Source organism: Sceloporus occidentalis, unplaced genomic scaffold, assembly GCF_023333645.1.
Source record: "Sceloporus occidentalis isolate IW3139 unplaced genomic scaffold, rSceOcc1.0.p SCAF_9, whole genome shotgun sequence".
Lineage (NCBI taxonomy): Eukaryota > Metazoa > Chordata > Lepidosauria > Squamata > Phrynosomatidae > Sceloporus > Sceloporus occidentalis.
The window spans coordinates 4,860,321-4,884,809 of record NW_028316989.1 but is presented as its reverse complement, the minus strand read 5'-3'; the positions used below and the strand labels follow the sequence as shown (position 1 = coordinate 4,884,809).

At 41.3% G+C, this 24,489-nt stretch overlaps 1 long non-coding RNA gene across 1 annotated transcript; it reads left to right on the top strand.

Annotated features, from left to right (window-relative positions):
* The first annotated feature begins 345 nt into the window (after positions 1-345).
* LOC149306781 (uncharacterized) lies at positions 346-18,845 on the top strand. The gene is made up of 3 exons (XR_016282380.1): positions 346-567; positions 9,072-9,156; positions 18,610-18,845. It is a non-coding gene; the product is annotated as an uncharacterized LOC149306781 (long non-coding RNA).
* The last annotated feature ends 5,644 nt before the right edge of the window (positions 18,846-24,489 follow it).

Below are 24,489 nucleotides of genomic sequence, written 5' to 3'. Positions count from 1 at the left end.
TAACCTTACTGGGGAGTTGGGGGGCGAGACAAATATGCTTTTGCTCCCACAATAAATGCCACACTGGGTGCCTCTGCATTGCAGAATGAAGGCAGTTGGGCACCTCTTTCCCTGTCAGGGCATGCTGGGATTTGTAGTTCGGTGAGTGTTTCAGCCTTCTCTGCCAGGGAACCCTGGTGCCACAACCAACCACAAATCCCAGGATCCTTTGCAGCAGTGAAAGCGGGGTCGAACCACATTATTCCTGCAGTGCGGATGCAGCTTAAGTGGCCAGAATTGCAACCATGCTAACAAGTCCGTCTTTCGTACCTAGTCTTTGAAGCAAGCCCCCCTTTTTCTACCCATTTGTATGCCTTTCCTGATCCCCCCTTCTCTCTCTGCCTTTCCCCTCCCCTCCCTTTCCAAGAGAAGCCGCCAAGGCGGAGCAGCAAAGAGGGGAGCTGAGGGGGCAAATCGCCTCTCTTCTCCCCCCAACCCTGGTCTTGGAGTGAGTCGGATTGGCTTCCAGAGCAGTCCTGGGGAGAGAGAGCCTTTGCATTGGGTTTGGGTTTGCACGGGATGATGCAGGTAAGGCACGCTTGCAATTGTGTCATGGCGGTTTCAGCACCAAGGTCAGCGCCGCAAGCCTTAGCAAAGCAAGCAGGCAGCCAGGGAGAAGCAGGGCGACCCTTTTAGCCATCATGCTGGCTCTGTGCTTGTCTAAATGTCCATCTTTACAGGGACCAGACATACTCCAGGATCTGATCTGCAGGGGTTTGGAAATAATGGGGGGGGGGATGAGTCTCCCATCTGCATTGCAGAAGATCAGAAGACACAGCAGCCTTTCCATGAGTCTGGCTTCCCTGCAAAAAACGAACTGCTGCTTCCAACACAGAGACTCTGTCTTTGTGTGAGCCTCAAATACCTGGCAAGGGTTTGACATTGAAAGGTCAGGCTGGGGATGGATGGGGTGGCCCAGATTGCCCACAATGACCATTGGTCTGGGAAGGGAGGAAGCCACTCAGGTTCCAGAGGTACCTTTTGGCTTTATGGGGATTTTCTCTTTGCAGAAAGGAGCCTATTTTAAGCCACATGAGGCCACCCTCTTGATCACATTTCCTCCCTCTCCAGCTCCATCTCTCTATACATGTAGCTATTATCCACCCACGGCGAGCCATTATGCGCCTTCTCCATTACCTGGATATTTTTAAAACAGAAACCGAGTTTTAAGAAGGTTTGCGTCTTATATATTGCTAGTTGAGGGTGAATTAAAGAGCGTTTTACTTGGCAGCCAACGTTGATAGGGTTGGTCTGCATACCATGTCAGTTTAAAGGAGGGGAGGAGAAATATATCAGTCCTTACACCATTCAATTTTAAAGCCAGGCCACTGGCTGTGGGACTACTCTGGAGTAAATTTGCTAATGGATCGGTGTCATTTGCAACAGCAGTTTTGGATACTAGTTGCATTTAATTGGTCGGTTGACACTTCATTTCAGCCACAGGCCAGGAAAAAAGTTGCATTTGATAGAACATGAGTGGGATAGTGTTAAACACTTGAGAAATCATTTACTAGGAAAAAGCCTATAAGTATATTATTATTATTATTATTATTATTATTATTATTATTACATTTATTTATATCCCCCCTTCCTCTTGATATAAGTTCTCAAGGTGCCTAACAACTTTAAAACAGTCTAAGTTAAAACAGTATGGAACATTAAAAATGCAAAGTTTAAAAACGAATGCGACAATTCAAATGAATTTGAATACAGTACACAGTGCATTCCACTCCGACAGTCTATTGGAAGACAGACAGATAGACCTTATTTACTCATTTTGCATTCACATGACTCATTCTTGAGTAAATGTGCCTGAAAATGCAACCTTGCTCGTCCTATATAGGCTGAGCAATGCTGCATTTTCAGGCACACCCATTTATATGCTTTTGTGCATGGTTTTGCAAAGTCTCCACAACTCTCTATGGAAGGGGGTCTTCAAAACTGCAGATGGATTTTGCAGTTTTTGGTCTACACTACTGTGCATTCCAGCTCTTGCTTTGCTCTTCAGCCCCAAATGCTTTGCTTCCCATAGTGGCATTGTCAGAACCGGCCCTCGAAGTTGGAAGGACAAACTTTGCAAGCCACAAGGCAGGCCATGCTGCCGCTGGCTCATTAATATGGTGTTGTCATAGAACTGCAGCACTGCAGTCAGTGGAGAAAATGGGGGTGGGAACAAGGGCTGGCGTCTCTGGGACATTTGCTGAGTTGCATTTGCACAGACAGCAGGCTGTTCGATCTACCGTGTCACCTTCCTCCAGTCATATGTGACCAGAAGGAGTCATCTTGACCACAGCCTTCACCCTTGTATATCCTACTAAAGCATTTTCATCTCCAGACCATTTCCATTTCCTTTTGCTAGGTCCATCTCACTTCTCCTTCTTGACAAGCTAGGAAGGTGAGGAGGCAGAGGGAAAGAAACTATGGATGCCAGCCATGAAAGCCTTTGACTTCACAAAATTATCTTTGCCAGCTTCAAAAAATATAACTATGTTGGTTCTACAATAAATAATGTAATGAACGGGGGCAGGGGGGATTTCTTGCAAAACAGATAATATTAAGCCTCATGATATCTATGTTCTATGTTGTCACCTATTCTTGTTAAATTCAATGGAACTGATTATACATGCATATTTTGGGTTGGGACCTCTGCAAACCAGTGTCATCGGGACCTATATTTAACTAAGCCTGCATTGGACAGTCTTGCAATCCTGTCAGATCAAAGTGTTTGGATTTATGACTGTCTAGCCCTATTTAAGGCAAGGCAGGATTTCTATAATGTGTCTACTAACCCCTCTGTTTTTGGAAGTAAGTATCCTGGCTTTCAGTGGAGCTTCTGGTTAAGCGTGCTTGTGGTACCCATCTGAAATGGGCTTGAATCCAACAGCTCTGTGCTGAAGAAGGCTATTGGTTTCTTTAAAAATAACAAGGTGAGGAGGACAAGGAACAAGAAAGTTGTGGGTCAGATTGGTTTAAGGTTATGGCTAAACATTTTTGTTTAGCTGAAGGGTTACCAAGAAATAAAAATGGACTGGTTGTTCCTCGCAAGGATGACAGTTTCACTCTGAGAAAGAAAAGGGAATAATATACTTAATAAAGGAAGGCAGAACTTAAATGCTATGGTGAAAAATGCAGCAAGCTATAGTTCGATTTCACCATCACCTACCTACCTACCTTCCTTCCTTCCTTCCTTCCTTCCTTCCTTCCTTCCTTCCTTCCTGTTAAGTCATTTCATAGATGGATGACCTGAAAGCCTTTTAACACTTTTAACACCAGTCCATAAGCCAAAACTACAATTCCCAAAATTCCATAGCATTGAGTCACGGCAGTGAGACACAAATTGCTGAAAATGACTATATCTGGATAGGCCTTACATTTTCAGTTCACTGTTAATGGGCAAGCTAGTTCAATGGCTAGGTGGTCTTAGCCCACATTGCCTTTCAATTTGCTTTCATGCCTTCTAATCTCACCCTATCGAGCAACAATAGACGTATCCATCTTCTACATCACTGCTACTCAAAGTAGTGGTCACTGGACCGGTGACAGTCTGCGAACTTTCATCTACTGTCCACAGGGCATTTCCAGGAAAGAAAGAACGAGTTGTAGCCAATGGGCTCATATATAGTTTTGGTCCCTGGAACATTGAGTGAAAACTTGAGAGTCCTCTATATTGGATAACCACTAGTCTGAGTGACAGCCCTTCAGATATTTGAAAACATCAAACAGGTAAGTTGCCTTCACCGAGCTAAGATTATTCCCAGGGTATCACAAATACTTTTGGGACTACATGTCCCAGAATACCCCAGTCACTGCCATACTATCTGGAGGATTCTAGAAGGTGTTGTTCAAAACAGTATTTTTTTTCCCAAGCTCTGCTCATTCCATCTCAGTATATTTGCACTGGATTGGTCATAAAATATATTATGACAAGCCAGGGCTATTCCTTTGCCTCTTTTGAACAACCAGTTGCCTTGGGCTCTCTGCTGATCATAATAAAAACTGTAAGAATTGCTGTCTCAGCCTGATTTTTTTCCGCTTCCCTTTCCTGTGCATCTCTTTTTTCATCTGTATCACATCCAGCAATGGTTTGTGCATTGGATTGTGACTCAGGACACCAAGGTTAGAATTCCAGCTCATCCATTCAAACTCACTGGGTGACCTCAAGTAAGTCATACTCTCTCAGCCTCAGAGGGTGGCAATGACAACCTCTTTATGAAAAAAAAAATGTGCCAAAAATGCCATGATACGATTTCTTAGGGCTGGCACAAGTTAAAAATGACTTAAACATATACAGCAACAACAATAATAATCACATTTTTCAGCTTTTAAGCCTGAAAGCAAGGCCTTGCTCACTACTGATATGTGCAAGCTGCTCTGCAAGCCTAGTGGACTAAGTAGCGGGGCAATAAAACAGGCTTTCAATAAATAATAATGGATAAATCCTACTAGAAAGGGATGGGGCTTAGACTCTCTGTTAGATTCCTTGGTGTAGGGACCAGGCTCACTGGGAGAACAGATGCTTGGGATATAGAAGATCCTAGCTTCAATCCCTAGCTTCTCCAGTTAAGAGGTTCAGGTAGAAGATGATGGGAAAGGCCTGGGCTGTGGATCTCACATTATGGCTATACGCAGCAAGGATAGAGAGATCAAGGATATGGAAGCGCTCACAATGTTGGTCCTTTTGTTGCTAGTTAGACAGAGTTTGGACCTTCAGATTATTAGGGAAACTGACGCACAAATTCATCTTTGCCAAATAGCTGATGGCACTTTCAAGATGACATGGCAACCATTTATAACATATATGACACATGCAACTTCAAGATATGGGCCACCATTGAACCATGTCCTATTTTGGAAGCTAACATGATGAGCACTTTGGGGCTATCGACTGTGGTCTGTGGTTGATTTGTGTTTGATAGCCATTGGCCGATTACACTTCAAATCATGGACTGTTGTCTGTGGGAGGAAAAGGTAGGGAATTTCTAGACTTATATATGAGTATAATTCTGCAGTGTGGCAGCAGCCTTAGCTGCTGGGAGATTTCACCAACTTCATTTCGGCTGCACAATTTAGGGCAGTGGGGTGGGGTTGTGGGAGAAGAATTTTGCTCCTGCTATTTTTAAACATCCAGGAGCTAGGCAGCCTTGCCAGTCTGCTGCAAATCACCTGCAAATCTACCCGTAGATCTAGATCTTCTTTTTGCCCTCCATTACCCCATGTAAGTGCTTAAGCTTTCTTATATCTGAAACATGGTAATGAGAGCACAAGTCTTTGGAACAAACTACATTGTACCTTACAGTCTGAATCTGAATCCCAAACACTTTCTTATTCTAAAGGACATTCTAAATCTGGATGAGGACCTCTCTCACATGGGTAAGTGAAGCATTAACATTATCAGTACATCCTTTTCATATTAATTTCTCCCCTGTTAGAGTTTAAAAAGAAAAGGAAAAACCTTTATTAGCACACTATTATTATTATTATTATTATTATTATTATTATTATTATTATTATGCTTTATTTATATAGCGCTGTAGATTTCCCCCTCTTTTATCGCCTCTCTCAATGCCAGGGTGAATTTATGAAGACAAAATGGACAGGAAAGCGGGAAGCTTTAAACTTTCCCAATCCACCTGCCATGGTCCCAAGCCACATTGGACTTGGGAGAACCCAAGATAGAGAGTGCACACAATGTGTTTCCTATTACACATAGATTAGCTTTCTGTTAAAGCATCACGGACAGCCCTAATAGTACAAAAACTCCTGTGATATGTAGGCATTTTTTGGCTTGATCTCCAGACCAAGAGTCTTGGTTGTTATTTTTAAGGTTTTGCCTTTGCAAATGCCTCTTGCAAATGAGACTTTGGGAACCTGGAGGCATCGAAGGTGATCCCTGGCATGACCTCCCAATGTGCATAGCTTCATTGTTTAATTCAAAGTGATGGGGTGTAGATCAGAACCACTCCAGAAGCCATAAGTTTCAGGGAAAGAAAGAAAGTTGTCTCCAGTGGGCACAACTATGGTACTGGCACATGGGGAGGGGGATTGCAGGTCCACAACTTCAGATAACTTCAGAAGCATTGAATTCGGAGGTGGATTTTCTCTCAGGATGTTTTATGCCACTGTCAGGAAACTGCTTCTGCATGATTCATTAGTTTGGCAACATTCTAAGTACTACTACCAGAAATGCCCTGCCAAGAAGCAGAGAATTCCTGCTCTGTAGCTGGTTTGGGATCTCAGGAGGATTCAAGACGGATCACTATTTGCAGGTTCTCTTAGTTCATTTTCAGCAGTGTTGTGAAACCCAGCACTCAGCAAAGTGAATAATTCAAGAAAACATCCTGGCTGTGAGCCTACATTGGTAGATGTAACTATGGAAATGTAGTCATGTCTCTATATCTACGTCTCCTTATGCTATCCCCCACAACACCACCTTTTGAGCCTTGAAGCCCCCAACACAGCAAGGACAAAACATATGGAGAAGCCTAGCAGGAATTGCATTATAAAGGGGAATGCACAGAGATGGCTGTAGGGCCTTTTCAACAGCCTCACCTTCCTTCTCCCCCAGCCATAAAGGCTGGCCTCTATGTGCTTCAAAGCAGGAAGAGTGTGTTGTGTTGCTTTTCTTCAAAAATGCATCCCCTCTCCCCAATACCAATAGTCTGATTCAATGTAAAATACCCTTCAACTGTCCAACTTGGCAGGGGCATTCCCAATTAATCCTATGCCATCCCATTTTTCCATCTTCCTTTAAAATGTCACAGTTTCTCCCTCCTCCTCCCCTTTTCTCCCTTTGTTCTCAGTTTACTACAATCTCTGCAAACTGTGTTCACAGTGGGAAAGTCGTTTAAATAGTTTGCTTTCAATTAATTCAAGACGGATAGGAGAGGAAGGGGAAGACTCTTGCCCTTCCCTGTAGGCTCAGGCAAAAGCAAGCTTCTGTAACTTCTACTTTGTGCATTCTCCCTCATTAATAACTTTTGCCATTTTGCACACATTGCTGAGCCACACATGTCACAGTTTTCATCTGTGAAATGTTGGAGGGTACAATGTAAGGTAGCTTGCTATGCTCCTATGTGAATTAGGCCATCAAAAATGAACTGAGCAGAAAGAAGAAATCTGGCACTGCAGCAATGCATTCCACCAAACAGCTGTCGAAGCAAGTGTTGCCTTGTAAAACATATCTCAAAGAGCCCTCTGGTGGCACAAGACTGCAAGGAAGGCCACCCACAATTTGTTGCAAAAAGGAAAAGGGGCAAAGGATCTGTTCACTTCCCCAAATCTCCCATGGAGCATGAGGAGGGCAGGGCAGTCAGGCCATGAAACAGGAAGAATATTCAGCATGGTCTGTATTTCTAATTGAAACAACATTAAATATATATCTTGCTCCACTATGATGACCCAAATACAGTTATCCTTTTTCTGATGTTTGCCTCATCTCAGAACTTGGAAATGAACGTATGATTATTAGGGAAAGTGACATCCGGAAACAAATACATCCACAAAGGACATATGATAACCTGGATAAGAGACTGGGGTGTTATAATATGTGTAGTATGCCAGGAAGCCATTGTGTCCAATGATGGAGTTTGTGGATATATTCTAATTCAGCTGTTGCTCTTTCCAGTCTTCTTTTCTTGTTGTTGTTGTTGTTGTTGTTGTTGTTCGAGGACCACTTTTCTGAGGTCAGAGATGGAATGCCCAGGAAGACTGACATGTTCTGCAACAGGTCTTTGCATATTTTAACACACAAAATATAAAACAAATAATATAATGCCCCAGCCTCATGAGGACACTCTTGGACAGTTGATCATTTCTCCTTTCTGGTTCCCAGCCTGCACACACTACATTTTAAAGAAGTCTGTTCAGCTGTTGATCTGGACACAAAGAGGATGATATTTCCAGTCCTCTCCTACTTGCAAGCAAGGTTGCAATAATGAATTCCATTTTTGCAGCTACACTTGAAGACAAGAGAGAGTTGGAAAGGTTATCTTTCTTGCATCCCAGTCATCCACTGAATAGACTTCCTTCACTCAATGAAGCTGCTGGATGGTAAGGTAGGTTAGGGGGACATTTACATTTGGGGCAATAGTTCCACATTTGTGACTGCCTTGTGTTACTAAATATATAGCAGTTACAGATCTGCAGCTGCAATGCAGTTAATGAGGACAATAATTCTCAGTTATTAATTTACAATAAATTTATTTTTGCTGCCAGGGAAATAGGGGGGAAAAGAATCTTGCATCGGGTGGAAAAATAAATTGGTTGACCTTAGGTGCAAAGTACATTTGACTTTGCGGGGAAAGGTGCCTTGGGCTAGCCCTGTCTGTTATTCATATTGTCACCTCCAAGATCTGACTGCCTATGCTACTGAATCAATTGAACGTTCGGCACCAAGCTTTTCTATTCTGCTCTGCTTGGGTCTATTTATTATTCAGAAAGTAAAGTGATACCATTGCCCTTCATCCTTGGGGCACTTGGCTTTCTCCTTCCTATTGACTCACCTTTGTCAGAGAGGGGGGAAATGAAGTGCACATCCATGTAAGAGATATAGCATTTCTTCAAGAAAGTCCCAGGCAAGGAAACACTTCCTCCTTCAAATCTCATTTGTATTTAGGCTAATTGCTTTTCCTCCGGATGTGTCTAATTGATCTGTGGAGAGACAACTAACTCTTTGCCACACTCAGCAATGACTGTGCAGAATTCAATCCCTCTTTCTCTTGGGGCAAAAAGAACAACTCTTGGCAGGAGTATGAAGATGACAGAGGCTTAGAGACCATAGGTTCCATCCTGCATCATACCCTCCAACATTTCACATATGCCAACTGGGATCCATGGGGCCAAATAACAACAGAGTGTGGTCAAGAAGGCAAAGGTGATTAATGAGGAAGAACATGCAAGTTAAGAGAGGCTGCAGCAGTTTGCTTTTTCCAGAGCCTACTGGGAAGGACAAGATCTTCTATCCCTTCCTCTCCTTTTCCCATATTGAGTTAATTTAGCACAAATTACATTTGCATTTTGAACTTATTTTGCAGCAATTGAAATAAGAGCACAACAATGAGGGGAAGCAGAAGAAGGAGAGAGAGAAGCTGGCACAGTTTTAAAGCATCTGAACAAATGGTATGACTAAAAAAAATGATTGCATGTTAGGTTATCTAATACAATAGTTTTAGAAACTCAAATATTAAATCATTAAATAATAATTTAAAAATTATTATTATTATTATTATTATTATTATTATTATTATTATTGCACTCCCTCCCCATCTAATTCTTTATTTGTAAAATGAAAAATGCATTTCCTTAATAATTTCATTGTTATTTTGGTATTTTAAAAACTCTTTTTTTAAGCTCTTAATCCCTCTCCTCCTGACAGATGGGCCTTCATATCTCTAGGTTTGGATAATCTCTGAATGTTTTAGCACCAGTTTCTATATAATATCTGCATCTCCCAGAAAGGTCAGTTTTCTACAAGTATATGAAGGCACATTGGTGAATGCTGTGATAGAACTGATCATCCATTTAGAATTTGGATGTAAATTCCAGGAAAAAGAAGGGTACCAGATTCTCCCCAGTTTGTACAAACTGTCTTTTTAGAAATTGAGTACCCAATTACAGCAAAAATGTTGATCATGTATATATCTCTTAGCCTTGCAGAGATGAGAGTACTTGGGAACCAACTGAAAGCACATTGAATATTTTTTGCCAGCAATATACTGTAATTCTTCCCTTGTCTCCTCTTGAGACGACGGATATTAGTGGAGCCTTTCCAAAGCAATCCCATGGCAGCAAACGTGGTGACAGGGAAAAAAGCACTTTGATTCTTCCAGTTCAATAATCTGGGTATCAGTTTCCAGCTATGCAGATTGGAGACAGCCCTGATCTGCTTTTTGGGGTAGGAAAAACCACAGTCTTTTGTTAGCCTTCAAGATCCTCTAATGGATGTGACATGTGTTCTTTGTTGATAAATTGAGCTGTTTCAACACTGGGTCTCCTTCATTCAATAGCAGGAATGGATGTCCCTTTCTCAAACAGCTCTTATCTTTCTGCCACACTGAGCAAAACTGCTAAATGTAAACGTTTGGCTCATTCAGCTCTTGTGATCCAGAAGTCCTTATTAACAAGTTCTCTTCCAAATGCCAAACGCTCAGCATCTCAAAGAGCTTCTTTGTAATGAGAGGGAGTTTTCTAAGGGATCCTGTCATAACCACTGAATTCTTGTTCAAGGAGTGGAAAGCCCTGGGTGATGGAACTTTTGAATTACTTGTGTAAAAGTGTCCATAAGGTAGTGATACTCACCTTTCTGGTGTTGGAGGACTGAGGCAAATAATTCTGCTGATAGATTGCCACGAGTGGCTAGTCATAGCATCCATCTTGTCCCAAGAGGACCTCCATTATTCCTACTGCTCCAGAGAGACTCGATCTATAAATCAGCCATGCCTGCAAATGAGGGAACTTTCCTCAAAGTCAGGCACTGAGTGTGGGGTCACCCTGGGATATGTCCATATACCTTTCCACAGAGATTGATCCCATGGAAGGTAGTAATACCAACATTTCTCTACCACTTATCAATGAACTAGCACTCTCTAAGTGGTATACAATCTGTACAAGCTGAACATTCATTTTAGCAACCTACGAAAGGATGGAAGCCTGAGTGGACCTTGGAGCCCTCCTCTAGGATCAAACTTACAACATTGTGGCTGCAATACCAGCATTTAATGACTGTGCCATCAGGGCTCCTTTAATATCTCATAGAAGGTAAAAGATGTATTAAGAGCCTAATCTATCCACAGCCTGTCTTTCTGTCATTGGCAACTGGCAGGATTGTTATCACTTGTTGGTGAAGTTTTCAGCTCCTTATGTAAACATAGTGATCTGCTGATGAACCAGAAGACATAGTTGGGGGAGAAATTCCCAGATTCTATGGTCAGGAAAAAAAAATACCATTGACAATGGCTGCAAGGGTAGGCTGAGCTGTATACAACAACAACAACAACAACAACAACAACAACAACGCCTTTTATGAAAAGCTTTGTCAGTCATAACTACAGCCAGCCCTTTGTATCCACAGATTAAAAAGAACCCCACACAAACAGCTTCATTTATATACTGCTTCATATTGCACAGAAAGAGGCTCAGGAGACCTATTTTGAATGTCCTGGCTTGAGTGTTGGACTATGACTCTGAAAACCAGGGTTTGAATCCCTGCTCAGTCATGGAAACCCACTGGGTGACACTCTCTCAGCCTCAGAGGAAGGCAAAAGCAAACCCCCTCTGAACAAATCGTGCCAGTAAAACCCAATGGTAGGGTGTCCATAAGCCAGAATTTACTTGAAGGCACACAGATACAAGAAAGAAAGCAAACACACACACACACACACACACACACACACACAGAGGGAAAGAAGACTGCTGGGAGTTGTATATCAAACCTGGCAGTATAGGAGTAGAGTCTGGCTATTAAGAATGGAAGGATTCTTGTTGCTTTGCTTCCTAAATCATCCCCACCTCTCCATTCCCCATCAGGGCTGCAATGACTGTAGGGAAACAATTTGCATATACTTGGTGATTTTATCTACTTTTAATTATCAACACTCTTGTGGAATACAAAAGGGAAATCTTACAAAGGCCCTCTTCAGTTAAGGCTGAAATGCATTCAAGCCACAAGGCAATTACATCCAGGTTTGATAATCATCTCTATACAGGCCCCTATCCCACCCCCAAACCACATTACAGACGCAAGAAATACATTTAATGATCACAAGAGGGGCTTAATTCTACCAGTGTACAAGAGACAATTAGTTGCAAGATGCAGGTGAAATATTTTCATTTCATATTTTTTGTTCTCAGAGAGATTTACAACCTTTCTAGAACCTTCTATTAGCAATTAGCATGGTATCTGAACCATGCAAATGAGCTAAACCTCATTCCAGGTAATTGGAGAGATCATAATGGGCAACAATGGTTGAGGATTTGGCTCCAGTTCATTTTGATTCTTATGAGTTCTTATTCTGGATGGAAGAACTTAAGTTTGGTTTGGTTTTTTAAAAAAGGAATATTTGCTGTTGTTGTATGCTTCCAAGTCACTTTTTTTTTACTTATGGCGACCATAAAGAGAATCCATCACAGGGTTTTCATGGCAAGTTTCTTCAGAGGAGGGGTTGTCATTGCCATACTCTGAGGCTGAGAGAGTGTGATGTAAGGTCACCAAATGGGTTTCCATGGCCGAGTGGGGATTCGAACCCTGGTCTCCAGAGTAATAGCCCAACACTCAAGCCACAGTACAACCAAACAAAGCTGGTTGATCCTGTTGGCCCCTTCTAACTATGCACCTATGAAATGGTGTTTTAACCAGTATGGCCCAAATATAATCTTCAATCTCTTTCTTTGATACATCTTCTTGGAGACCTTGCTGAAGCAATGAAAATTCTTTAGAAAGTCTTCCTCCGCTCAAACAGATTTTGAGACCCACTTCTTTGTGGAAGTGCAAAGAGAAGCAAACAAAGCACCCTCTGGAGCTCTGCATCCAGGTTTCTGCAAAGGAATGACTCAGTAAGATGAGCTCTGGGTTGTCTTAAAAAGCTGACATCTTTTGATGAATGAAGCATATAAAGCAGCCTGAAAAATTCATGGGATCTTGCCATTATCGTAAAAACTATTTGTTTCCTTTTGGACATCTAGCTGAATCCACGCATCAAACGAAACCTTACTGGTGCATTTGGCTTGCTTGCAATACTCTGTTTGAAGGATGGGTGCATAGATGCAATGGTGGTTAATGACGGCTGGAGGACTCTGAAAAACTCAAACTGTGTTTGCAGATCTATCAAAAAGAACATCGTTTCTAGAAAGACAAAGTCATGGGAAGAAAGGTTAATGAGGTTAATAATTAATGAGATATATCTAAGACAGAAGACTAAGAAGAAATGGTCTCCCCAAATTCACCACTCCTTTATCTGCATCATTGGCTTTCAAATTATTCAATCACTGTATCATTCCTTCAAAGGAAGGTGGCTCCATTTTAACCTGAAACGATGGCATGTGTGAATAACACTGGGGTTAAAATTCATGAACTCCAAACAAAATGAGAACAACAAACCTGATATGCATCAGTGCAGCTATCTGCATCTTCTCAGGACAAAAATAAATGAGTGTGAATGCCTCCTACAGTTCCCAGAATTCCATAGCATTGTGCCATGACAATTAAAAACAATGTCAAACTGCATTATTTCTGCAGTGCAGATGCAGTCTAGGAGGGTCGTTGTTGCTCCAATATGTGAGTCCACAGTTCCAGCTCCCTGTACTTCCATTGACTAAGGCATTTTGCCGAAGATGGACATTTTGCATAGCATTATTTGGAAGTGACATAAAACAGGAAATGCATACCAAATGCAACCACTCCAGAACACTGTCCTTTAACAATCCAATCAAAATGTCTGTAGTCTTGAAATGTTGAGACGGGAAAGTATAAAAATAGCTAGTGTTATTTGGTAATTTCAAAGGATTGTTTATATTCTGCTATACCACAAAGCGCAAGATCGCATTTCATCTTGACATCCACCAATGGGGCCGGAGGTGCTGGTTTAATGTGACCTGCTGACTCCTCAAAATCTCAGGAAGGTCAAACTAATCCCGTGAGCCGCTGTTTATTATGTATGTATGGCCGAGCTATTCTCAAAGCTGATAATATATGGGCAAAGTAGCCCAGGGAAAGCGGAGATGGTGAACCATCATGCTTATAATCATGTAAGGCTGGGTTCCTCCTCTGAGTGATGGTTTCTGAGCTAGGTATTCTATCACTGTCCTCTGGTGATTAGTTCTTGAAACGACCCCAGAAGATGAAAAGTTAATGTAGCAATCAAAGGAGTAGCTAATATTGAGAAACCAGCCAAAAACTCTCAGCGATCTCTGGGCAAAGAAGACTGTGCTATAAATGGAAAACGTACCTCATTGATGTACAGGGACGGAGTGGGAGCTTATGGTAAAACGATGGACCAGAAGGAAAAAAAGTACACGCTGACAAATTGGGAACTTATTTCTATTTTGATATGGCACTGAATCCAAATCTGATGAAGGTTTCAGGGATAGCATTCCAGCAGTGGCACTATGGTTAATGGCAGAACTGCTGTGGCCAAAATGAAGTGTGCATGATCAGGTGCAATTCTCTGTGATCTGGACTCTTCCCAGCAGGCATTAAAAATGTGCAGCCTACAAAGTGCTCAGCTCAGCTCTAGCTCAGTTCCATGCAGCAGCTGGAAAAGTGCAAGGCTGAGTAATTTTTAAAATACCCTGTTACTTCTGATCATAGATGGGAAGCAACAGGAAGAAACTACAGGTAGATGGGAACCCCATGGACCCCATCTGAGCTGCTCTCTAGAACTTACATTTCCTGTGATATACTTTTCTCTCTCTTCCTCAAGTATGCCATGGGAATGCAAGGGCTTTGGACCCATGCTCCTAGAACTCTCTTTATTTCTTCTCTTTCTTCTTTCTGTAAGGGAGCCAAGTTATTCCACAAGGATGAAGCCAACACAGTAAAGGGCTTTATGTTGCGTGTGTGTGTGCCAACTCATTTACTCTGTTTTACTAGTAGGCATGTGAATACCTGATCTTTACATTCAGATGGATGCAGGTGGGATTTCAGATAACCTAGTCTTAACTCATTTCAGGCTTTGCAATCATCATCATCATCATCATCATCATCATCATCATCATCATCATCATCATCATCATCATCCCTAAATTCAACAAAGATTGGTTGTAAGTAACAATGCGTAAGATGAAAGTCATGCTGATTCTAGTAAATTGTGCAGTGCAGTGCTGCTTGTGTGTATGTTTGCAAGAGAGAGGGGACTAATCTGCAGTGCAGAAATAATGCAGTTTGAAACTGCTTTAACTGCCATGGCACCATCCTATGGAATTCTGAGATGTGTAGTGTGTTGTGGCACCAGCATTTTCTGACAGAGAAGGCTACATCGCTTTCAAAACTACAAATCCCATAACCCCACAGCATTGAGCCATGGCTGTTAAAGCAGTATCAAACTGCACGATTTCTGCCGTGCAGATTAGACCAGAGAGAGAAAGCAACAGAGAGAGGGAGAAGGTGTACACACTGCAGTGAATATGAATTTCAAAACTTATCACTATCTCATTGCCTGCCTGCAGCGATCAGTTTTACCAAAAGTTTCAATTGGGAAATCGTCATTTGGAGCATGAACATTCCCTGTGAGGCTCTTGAGGGAGGCAGGATATGGAGCATCACTTTCCTCTGAAATCCTAAGTAAAAAGGATGTGGCATATAGTATGATACTCAGATTGACCTTGCATTTTTGTGCTAATTTTTCTATTATGATTTTTGGTCTGGTAAGCTATTTTTCTTCCTCTTCAAGCCTCGGATGCTTCGAAAGACTTCAAAGCACTCTGTGAATATTGCTGAAGCAGCTCCTTCTCTCCCATCCTTGGACCTCCTCATTAATAAGGCAAGAGACACTCTCATCACTCTCAGACCAGAACCTGTTGGGGGGAAAAAGGAGAGATACAATTAAAAGGAGAGCATAATTCAGCCGAATGACTAGCAAACAGGCAGGGACAACATAGGAAGAAATTGCCTAAGCATTATCCTTGCATACCATAAATAAACATTTGTCACAAAGGGTGGCTGTCCCAAGTTCTCTGAGCTTGGCTAGGAAGTGAAATCTGGGGGTTTGTGGAAGACTGTCTCAAAGAAGAGCCGCAGTAGATGGAGAATCTGTGACTTCTAGATGTTCAGGACAACCATAATCTTCCCATTGGCCATGCCGAGTGATGCTGATGTGAGTTTAAAGTCTAATATAAAGTCTAAAGCTGTGGCATCACTAGGGTTGGTGTCACCCCGGTGGAGTAACTCATGCTGTAATAAAGGTCTGGGCTTTAAAAAACATCAAAACATGTACGACTGAAAAAGTGGACACCGTGCAGACAGTGCGTACAAAAATGTGCATGCTTTAGAGAGAGGTGCACAGAACTAATTCAGTGGAGGAAAGTGCCTGGGAAAAGGCATATGTTTGGAAAATTCTGCATAAATTAGAAAATGCATACAAAAATACGTATCGTCTTTTTAAAAATGTGCATAAGAATACATGTTATTTTTCACGAAGACTCCAAGAGAAATGAACTGCAATTCAGTGTAGCAACAGAATATAATGAATATAACAGTCAAAAAATGAAAAATTGAGCAAATTTGAATTTAACAGATTCCCCAATTCAGAGGCATCAGTGAGTGGGAACTATTCCCTTCTGCTATGTTTCTATGTAAACCTCTGGATTTCAATGCACAAAATCAATCAGTCAGAAATGCCCACTAATCATTACCAACATTTCCAAGTAAGTGTGAATGTTTTGTGAACCATGGCTGTCTGCTCCTTTTCATCCTGTTCAAGTTAAGGTCAATACTGAAGCAGTGAGACAAGTTCTGTTGGTTTTAAACCCAAACATGATCAAAGTCAAGTCTAGTATTCCCTGGGTCTCTATCGCCCAACGCATTCTCTCATGGTCTCTGTAGTTCATCTCTATCCTTCCCTGAATATTAAACACTGATCTTTACTATTATTTCCAAATGGTGATCACATTCATTACAATGCTGTGATCCAGAAGACTGCTGGCAAGTCTTAATTTGTGTAGCCATTTCCGCCTCCTCCTTCCCTTTTCCAAAGAACTGGGTGATTCAAATGTTATAGTAACCTACATCTTCACTTGGCACCGTCTCTTCACTAAAAATAGACCTGACAAGGTCACTCTCCTTGGTCTCCTCTAATGATAAATCTTCTTTCATTTTAGAGATCAGGGTTGGGAGAACACAAAGTATGTAGAGCATAATGTTTCCAGTTTAGGATCTAGGCCATGTTTGTAGATTCACCTTCTTTTGCATGAGGGCAAGACAAGAACCTGCCAAAGAAAATGGGATTGATTTCAGAGATGAACAATGTAAACTGTGGAAGTAAATCCACTAGGAGGTAGCCCAATGGATGGGTTAAATTGCCAAAGTAAGACTGTGTGCTTCAGTCATAGAACACATGGTTTACATTCAAATAGTCCCAGATTCAATCCATTTAGCATTTTCCATTGAATAAAAATTTCAGAAAGGGATTGGAGATATTCCTGTCTAAACCTGGGAAAGTCATCACCAGTTAGATCAGACTAGTGCTGACAAAGCTAGGGACTGAGTTAAATTGGTAAATTATTTCAGAACAAATTGAAACGAAGCAAGGACCAATTCAATTGGTACAGATTTCCTAGGTGTGGAGAGTGTCATATTGTACCTGTTTGCCTCATTGCCATATAGGCACCATATAGCCAAAATGAAGCTTCTCATAATAAAGAAGTGGTCACCTTTGCCATCTTTTTTGTTGACTGTTGTCAAGTTGACCTCAATTTATGGTGACACTATGAATGAGTTACCTCCAAATCCCTGTATCATCAACAACTTTGCTCAGGTCTTGCAGACTCAGGACCGAAGCTTCCTTGTTTGAGTCCCTCCATCTGTAATGTGGTCTTCCTCTATTCCCATTGCCTCTTGCCTTATGAAGCATTATTGTCTTTTCTAATGTCATGTCTTCTCATGATGTGTCCAAAGCATGACAGTCTCATATTAGTCATTCTGACTTCTGGGGCAGTTTGGGCTTGATTTGCTCTGATATCCTTTCCTTTGTCTTTTTGCTAATCCAGGCTTTCCTTAGACCTCTCCTCCATCATCTCATTTCAAATCAGCTGATTCTCTTCCTCTCAGCCTTCTCTGCTGTCCAGCTTTTCACAACCATACATACAAATTGTCACAGACAACTTTGACTATTGTATTCAATCTGGTAGAATGAGCTGGAGATTTTCTGACTTTTCATAAATTCTTGCAGACAATGAACTGAAAAAGTCTCATCCATCCCTTTTTGTGTGTGACTATTTTCTAGTTTTCTATCAACCTATTTCTCCTTTGGGGGGCTTTTAATTATACCTTAGACAACAATACACTCAACGAAGCAGCCTGGTTGCCTTTTTTGAGTACCTATGAGTACCAAAAACATCTAATTTGCTCACCAGCAAAAACCGTGTCTCAGCTGTGCTGATAATGCAATTTACTGATGGCATGGTGTGTCAGCAGCATGGACTCTGCCAGGTCACAGAGGCACCTTATCAGCATCCTAATACAGTAAGAGGAGGGTGGTCTGACACACCAGGAAAAGGAGCGCAGCTGTCTGACTGCTCTCCGCCTGCAGCACAATCAATAGAGCACAGCCATAAAGATCAAAGCATCCTGGAAGGAAGATGAAGGTGGATGTGGTAGAAATAAACTATGTAGAAACCTTCCTTTGTAATCAAAGCGGCATGTCAGGACTTTCAAAAACATTTTGACTTCATGGCTTGTAGCTATAGACTATGCAACTACTTATGCACATATATATCACTACGTTATCATCATTAACTCAATAAATGTATTTTAGTGACCTCTTTTTTCTTTATTTTTGGCAAGTGTATCTTGAAATAAGAAACAAACTTTGCATTTTGCTGCTGCTAATAAAGTTTAAATTTTACTGTCCTTTGTCTCAGTCTCCAAGAAAGGTGTGGCCTCTGTCTGCATTGAGATCCCTCCAAACCCACTGAACTACAGCATAGGCGACAGCTATACAAAACGTAGGCTTGTGGCTCCAACACTATCACTTTTTTCTCCTTCCTGTATTATTTTAAGCATCTTCTGCCTGATTTAGAAGCCAGTGGAGCTTCAAAATCTTGCATTATGTGTTTTGTGCATTTTTGGTTGGCTAATACATGTATCACTCTTTTGTGGATTGTGAATATTATTTTATTTTGCGCAACATATGAATGTATGTTTTAATCTTGTAAGCCACCCCGGTTGTGTTGCACAGAGAGATAAGATAAAAATAAAATTTATTATCATTATTATTATTATTATTATTATTTATCTAAAAGTCTGCAGAATGTCCCACAGAGTGCAAAATCAGTCTCTTCTTGCCATGACATTTGAACTGACCAGGTGTAGAATTCTATTTTCTATTGCAATGGAAGGAGAGCCCATTGGCTCAAAAATGCCTTGTCCTGCAAACCTGCACTTCTGGGACTCTTCCCTTTCCTACTCCTGGTGCTGCATTGATGCATTACTTCAGCTCCCTCCCTCTTCTCATTCTCTTGCCGGTGCATTAATATGTCAGTGGCTAGGAGTTGTCTTCCTGATGCATTACACACAAGGATGGATGGATCTGCATGCAGTTCAGTGGTGATGAATCAAAAGCCATTTGATATCCTTTCCTTCTGTAGATGGGATGGGGGGGGGAGATAATCCCTCTTTGTCTTTCGTTGTCTTCCTCCTACTCCCTCCCTGCGGAAACTGCATTATTACCATCCAAGGTACTTCTTGGATGGGTCTTGGGCTGTTTGGCATGCTCTGAATAGGATACAGAGCAGGGCAATGTAACTGGAATAGGGTCTGCCAGGAGGCTGAGTCAGCAGCCGTAAATCTATCAGGGGCTCTTCCAAGGGCACTGCAGGAAGGACAAAGGCATATGCTGAAAAACATAAAGCAAAAGTATTGGACGCCGGTTGCTCCTTACTTAATTTAGTGCCGTTTGCTCCTGGAGGCAATTTCTTCCCCATGAAAGAAAGGAGAATTAATCCCCCCTCCTTTCTTCCAAGAGAGAGAGAGAGAGCTTCTCAACTAATCATGCATTAACCTTTCCCCTCCCATTAGGTTTCAAATGTGGCTTGGTCCTTTGATGCTTTTAGGGCCGGAGTCCAATTAGCCAAAGTGGCTCTTGTCAAGGGCCTGCTATTCCTCCCAGTGCAAGAAGAGGGGAAGATGGGGAGTAGAGGGGGAAGATGCTTTAATGTACAGAGAGCTGGAATATTGATTTCAAATAGATCATTCCTGGACTGGCGGATTGAAGCTGAGGCTCCTCTCCATCAGGGCTAGAAAGCAGAGACAGGAGTGAAGCTTACAGAAAGAAAGAACAAATATGCTGTGTACTGCCTGCCACCTTCTGGATGTGCAGCACTGGATGATAGCAATTCCTATCACTCCTCACTGGAAATGATGGCAGTTGGAGTCCATGCCATCCAAACAGTTCCAGGTTGGAGACTGCTGACACAGTATGAAGCTGGCTTTAAAAATGCACTCCCTGGAATATGGTTTTGAGACCAAGGGATTTCCTTTCTTCCACATTTGCACTAAGAAAAGAGGGCTAAGTAGATGAGTTGGGTTGAACTAGGGCCACATTTATTTAAATCACAAAGAGATAGGGAAGGGAAGCAACTCAATGTCCATGCAAGCAGCCTGTGTTATTTGGAGAGGCCTATCTGTGTCCTTAGAGAGAGGTTGTAACAGACAGACCCACATACTTAGGACAGCATAAGCTCCCCTTGGACATTTTTGTCTAGTATAGAAGAGCCATATTTAGTTTAAGAGATGCGGGCAGAGTTGCACATGCAGTGCGATTGTGCGTGCTGTGCATTGCACAAGGATATGTGCATTTGATACTGCATTTGGGCTACAGTCCAGCACCCTCTCAGAACAGCGTAAATGCCCACATACAGAAATATGCTAAATGAGCACTGTGCAAATCTTTTGGGAATAGCAACACCGCACAACATATGTTCCTGCCTAGGTGCCATTAAACAATGCACAACACATGGTGCATAACTACAATGTAACGTATATGATGCATAACCACCATGTACAATGCACAATGAACAACCACAATGCACAGTGCATGATTGCAATATAAAATGCACAATGCTCAACTTGCAAAGATAAGGCACAGAGGAACATGCTGTGTGCAACTCTTCTTCAACTGCTATCAGCAGAATATCACATTATGCAAATGTGACTTTTTTGTCCTGGGTGCATGGAATAATGTACAGACATATATGCTCCTAAGAGGATGCCTGCCTCAGTTTCTTGAACCTGTTATACATTGTTGGCATTTATCATAAGGGCTGATGGCACAATACCTAACTTCTCATGTGGAAGTACAACCTTGATGTGGGATGTCAGCCACTGTCATCATACAACTAACACTCTTAATTCAGAGAGTCATTCCTCTGATAATTTTTCTAATCCTTTTGTAAAATCAGTGGCATTTTTTCCTATTTTGTGTTTTAAATTAATCACGGTGATTTTTAAAAGTGACATTTCCTGTTTAGTCAATTTAAATACTTTCTTGAATATCCGCTTGGAATAATCTTTTGAATAGCAAAGCAGGATGGAAGTGCTTTCAGTTTACCCTCTCCTCGAATTTTAGTTCTTAAAAATTATGCAATTTGATTGTGCGCCATAAAAAAACCAACCGCTTGGTAAATAAGTAAAATCAATGGATGTCACCAAGTAGTTTAATTGACAGATTTGGGTTTTGCTAACGCAAAAAAATTCCATTTCTCCAGCTTTAGCTGCTTCAGCAACTGAAACTCTTTTTTTGTTGACAAATGGGTTATTCTCAAGTAGCAATGATACCTCCGCTTTGAAAAAGAGGACCAGTTCTCTTTGTGAAAGTAATTTATGGAGCACAGACCTGCCTTTCCATGGTGACACAGAGAGGTTTATTATTTGGACGCGAAATAACAGTGGAGATAAACTGTAACATCTTCATTTCCAAGCAATGAGAATGCTTGGATGATCCCAGAACATGACTGAACATGTTGGCCTGAAAGGTATTGCTTAATTCCAACAGGTATAGCCCCATAAAATTAATTTTTGAATGGTGAATCAACACATAGATAAATCTAACTGATTTGACAGGTCTGTTCCAGTTGGGACTAATAATGGGCAGTGGGAAAACAGCATCAAAACCTGGAATTAAGATACTAGGCTCTGCAATCATGATACATTTCCCAATGCAAGTTTAATAGAGCTATTAGAGGAGAAAAAGAGCTACCACAGGATGTGGAACTCTGCAAATTCTAGCTCCAAAAGTTACTTTTCTAAGCTTTGGGAGAAGCTTTATTTGGACTTGGGAAAGAGATTGCATCAAGAGTTTGCATCAAGAACATTGCAATGGAGCCTTTTCACATTATGTGGCACTATGAATCCACTTTAGCTGCCATGATTGCATCCTACGTTATTGCCATCATCATTGCTATCATCATCATCATCATCATCATCATCATCATCATCATCATCATCATCATCATCATCTATACCCTAATTTTCTCCCAGACTGGAATTCAAATTCAAATTACACTATAGTTGTAGACTCCTACAAGGAGATATAATTTATCAGATAGCTTTTAAATTGTGACCAGAAACCAACCAGTAGCCAAAGTAACTTCTGTGCAGGGCGCTTATTAGCTTGCATTTATTCTTACTACAAACTGCAGTGGCATAAAACACATCAGTTCATGGGATTCCCCAATTTCATGGGCTTTCCCAATTTTCAGCTGCGATTGCAGGCAGCATTGTCAAGAAAGTGTGTTTTAAGACTCACATCGAATCCAAAAAGATGCCCAGTAAACTACAGGCACCAATAAAGCCAACAAGTCTAGACAGGCCCTTGGAGCACTTTAAAGAAATATTTCTGGTGTCCGTTTCTAATTTCAGCTGCATCAGCCCACAACAAAACGTACCAGAAATAATCTTGGCTCAGTGACAAGTGAAATGTTGATGGTGTTATTAGGAGACATGTCGATACCAATATCTGGTGTAACGGTCTACACAACCCCCTTGTTTTCTTAATTTTCCTCCCTCTCGCCGCAAGAGGCTGAAGCACTGAGGCGTGTTGAGAAGAGTGAGTCCTGGAACTCCCAAGGTTTGCTGATTGACTTTTTGCTTTCACACCTCACTGGCAATCGCTTAACCGCCTGTCTCTTTTCAGCCGCTTGTCCCTCCTTCTTTTCCAAGACGGATCAGACATACTGGGAAAGAGAGATATTGTACCACTGTGAACCAAGAATCCATCTCACTTACTGGAGCCCCTGAGGTATAAATGAATGCTTTTTCAAAAGGATACCATGAAACTGGAAGTGATGTTTTAAATCTCATTTTCCTGAGATCCCTTTTATGTCTGCAAATGTGTTTTTCTCAGAAGATTTTTGTGCAAGAAACTTCCTTTTTAGGAGTGTGTTTTGGGTAACAATTTCCCTTTTGACATAGTTTTTGAGAAGACCTTGAGTCTCTTCCAAAGATCTTGGAGGTCAAACAAAATCGTATAAGGAGATGTTTGTGTATATGTATGTGCCTTCAAGTCACCTGTCAGCTTATAGCAACCCCATGAATTTCATAGAGTTTTCTTAAGCAATTTTTCTTAGACAAGGAATAAAAAGATGTTGACTATTAATGGCCCCTGGACAAAATCTTGAGATACTCCACTTGAGACCTCCTTCCAGTCTGAAGCACAGCCATGGAGGATGATTCTTTGACCATGGTTTTCCAGCCAATTATCAATCCATCTGATAGTGTTACCATCTATTCCACATTTAATCAATTTTCTAATCAAAATATCATGGGGAACCTGATTAAGTGCTTTGCTGAAATCCAGAAGGATGATACCCACAGCATTCCCTCCATCTACTAAAGTTGTGACCTGTCTGAAAAAAAGATGTAAGGTTGGTTTATCAGGATTTGTTCTTGACAAACGCATGCTGACTCCGCTGCTTTGTTATCAAGAAGCTTGCAGACAGATTCCTATATAATCCATTATAATAATAAATTATATAACTTCAGTTCTAGGTATTGAGGTCAGGCTGAAAGGTACCTTCCCATCACTTCTCCAGTATGTGATGTATTAGATGCAAGCCATGCTGGAACTGAGTAGGAAACACAGTTTTCTTGAACAGTCTTTGGAAAAGTTTTTAAAAAGGAAAGAAAGAAAGAAAGAAAGAAAGAAAGAAAGAAAGAAAGAAAGCTCATTCTAAACTAGTTTGGATTTCTCCAACTTCCATACAGCAAGTATAACAGTAGTTGTCTCATCAGCCACAGCACTTAAAGTTATCATAATCAGCGAACAGAATACTTCAGACAGATCCTAAACAAAGATATTTAGTATTCCTGGCCACCGACTTTTGCATCAGACTAGGACAGTTTAAAAGATAAGAACAAATGATTCCCGTTCACCCGATTGCTTTTTATCCTTTTCTCTTTTTTTACCTGATCCAAATCTCGGTACTATAACTTATTGCTAAAGCAATTGCCTGGACTCTCTGTGTAACATCTCAGTGAAGTATTAGCAGTAAAACATGCATGAAGCCTATATATTATCAGAGATGAAGGGTCTAAGATGGAGCCTGTACCAAATTAGCCCAATTAGATTAAAAACAAATGATGCCTGAGATGATAGGCGATGCCAAGAAGAAGCAGTAAATCTATAAGTGACTCGCTTTCTGCTCTCCGTCTCTGTTGGAAATATTGGTATTTATATTAAGTAAAGTGCAGCAGGCTTCAGTGCAATATGAGCTTCTGGTATAAAACAGGATAGGAATAGGCAG